The sequence below is a fragment of the Lolium rigidum genome, chromosome 6 (genome assembly GCF_022539505.1).
Source record: "Lolium rigidum isolate FL_2022 chromosome 6, APGP_CSIRO_Lrig_0.1, whole genome shotgun sequence".
NCBI lineage: Eukaryota > Viridiplantae > Streptophyta > Magnoliopsida > Poales > Poaceae > Lolium > Lolium rigidum.
Window position 1 is genome coordinate 227,580,271 of NC_061513.1, and position 2,820 is coordinate 227,583,090.

The following is a 2,820-nucleotide window of genomic DNA, read 5'->3' on the forward strand; positions in this document are numbered from 1 at the left end:
CACATCACCATCTATGGGCCACCCGGGCTTGCCGGATCTAGGCACTGTCGATGGTACACCCATGAAGTATACGTACCCACAACAACCTGCACCAAGATCACATAAAGCATTACAATCAAAATCATTGACCTTCATTTTAATGATGGGCTCCCAACCATCTTGCAACTTCCTAGGGATAGAAGCTGCAAGTTTTAATTCCTCTTCCCTAGCTTTAATGAGAGCATTTGTAATATGTTTTGTAAAGGCCAAGTTTATAGCACTAGCATTAGGACTTCTAGAAAGTTTTTGCAAGAACTTAATAACTTCAGAAATATGACAATTATCAAAATCAAAACCATTATGATCTAAAGCAATGGGACCATTGTCCCCAACACTTTGAAAAATTTCAGCGCTTTTATCACAAGCAGTTTCAGGCAATTTTGCACGCTTTGTAGTAGAAGTAGAAACATTGCCAACACCAATTATTTTACCATTGATAGTAGGAGGTTTAGCAACATGTGAAGCATCAACATTACTAGTGGTGGTAATAGTCCAAACTCTAGCTATATTATTCTCTTTAGCAAGTTTTTCTTCTCTTTCCCACCTAGCATGCAATTCAGCCATCATCCTAATATTGTCATTAATTCGAACTTGGATAGCATTTGTTGTAGCAAATGACTTAGTATCTTTAACTTCATTAGGCATAACTTTCAGTTTTAAAAGATCAACATCAAGAGCAAGACTATCAACCTTAGAAGCAAGAACATCAATTTTACCAAAGTTTTCCTCAACAGATTTGTTAAAAGCAGTTTGTGTACTAATAAATTCTTTAAGCATGACTTCAAGATCAGAGGGTACACTCCTACTATTGTTGTAAGAATTACCATAAGAATTACCATAACCATTACCACTATTAGAAGGATATGGCCTATAGTTGTTGTTACCAAAATTATTCCTATAAGCATTGTTGTTGAAATTATTATTTTTAATGAAGTTCACACCAACATGCTCTTCTTGAGCAACCAATGAAGCTAAAGGAACATTATTAGGATCAACATGAGATTTACCATTAACAAGCATAGACATAATAACATCAATCTTATCACTCAAGGAAGAGGTTTCTTCAACAGAATTTACCTTCTTACCTTGTGGAGTCCTTTCAGTGTGCCATTCAGAGTAGTTGATCATCATATCATCAAGAAGCTTTGTTGCAGCACCCAAAGTGATGGACATAAAAGTACCTCCAACAGCTGAATCCAATAGGTTCCTTGAAGAAAAATTTAATCCTGCATAAAAGGTTTGGATGATCATCCAAGTAGTTAGTCCATGGGTAGGGCAATTCTTTACCAAAGATTTCATTCTCTCCCATGCTTGGGAAACAAGTTCATTATCCAATTGCTTAAAATTCATAATGCTACTTCTCAAAGATATAATTTTAATAGGAGGATAATATTTTCCAATGAAAGCATCTTTACATTTAGTCCATCAACTAATACTATTTTTAGGCAAAGATAGCAACCAATCTTTAGCTCTTCCTCTCAAGGAGAAAGGAAACAATTTCAGTTTTATAATATCCCCATCTATATCCTTATACTTTTGCATTTCACAAAGTTCAACAAAATTATTAAGATGGGCAGCAGCATCATCGGTACTAACACCGTAAAAATTGCTCTCTCATAACAAGATTTAGTAAAGCAGGTTTAATTTCATAAAATTCTGCTGTAAAAGCAGGTGGAGCAATAGGAGTGCATATGAAATCATTATTATTTGTGCTAGTGAAGTCACACAACTTAGTGTTCTCAGGAGTACTCATTTTAGCAATAATAAAAATAAATAAAGCAAAACCGAATTAAATAATGTAAAACAAGTAACTAATTTTTTTTGTGTTTTTGATATAAAGAAAGCAAACAAGACAGAAAATAAAATAAAGCAAGACAATAAACAAAGTAAAGAGATTGGGTGTGAGAGACTCCCTTGCAGCGTGTCTTGATCTCCCCGGCAACGGCGCCAGAAAAGTAGCTGCTTGTGACGGTAAAGCACGCGTCCGTTGGGAACCCCAAGAGGAAGGTATGATGAGTACAACAGCGAGTTTTCCCTTAGTAAGAAACCAAGGTTATCGAACCAAAGAGGAGATGAAGATCACGTGAAGGTTGTTGGTGAAGGAGTGTAATGCGGTGCAACACCAGTGGATTCCGGTGCCAACGTGGAACCCGCACAACACAATCAAACTACTTTGCCCCAACTTAACAAAGTGAGGTTGTCAATCTCACCGGCTTGCTGAAAACAAAGGATTAAACGTATGGTGTAGAAAATGATGTTTGCTTGCGAAAACAAAAGAGAACAATGATTGCAGTAGGTTGTATTTCAGATGTAAAAGAATGGACCGGGGTCCACAGTATCACTAGTGGTGTCTCTCCAATAAGATAAATAACATGTTGGGTAAACAAATTACAGCTTGGGCAATTGACAAATAGAGAGGGCATAACAATGCACATACATATCATGATGACTACTATGAGATTTACTTAGGGCATTACGACAAAGAACATAGACCGCCATCCAAGCATGCATCTATGCCTTAAAAGTCCACCTTCGGGTTAGCATCCGCACCCCTTCCAAGCATTAAGTTGCAAGCAACTGTACAATTGCATTAAGTACTATGCGTAATGTAAACAATACAAATATCCTTAGACAAAGCATTGATGTTTTATCCCTAGTGGCAACAACACATCCACAACCTTAGGGGTTGCCGTCACTCCCCTGCATTCAATGGAGACATGAACCCACTATCTAGCATAAATACTCCCTCTTGGAGTTACAAGTATCAACTTGGCCAGAGCC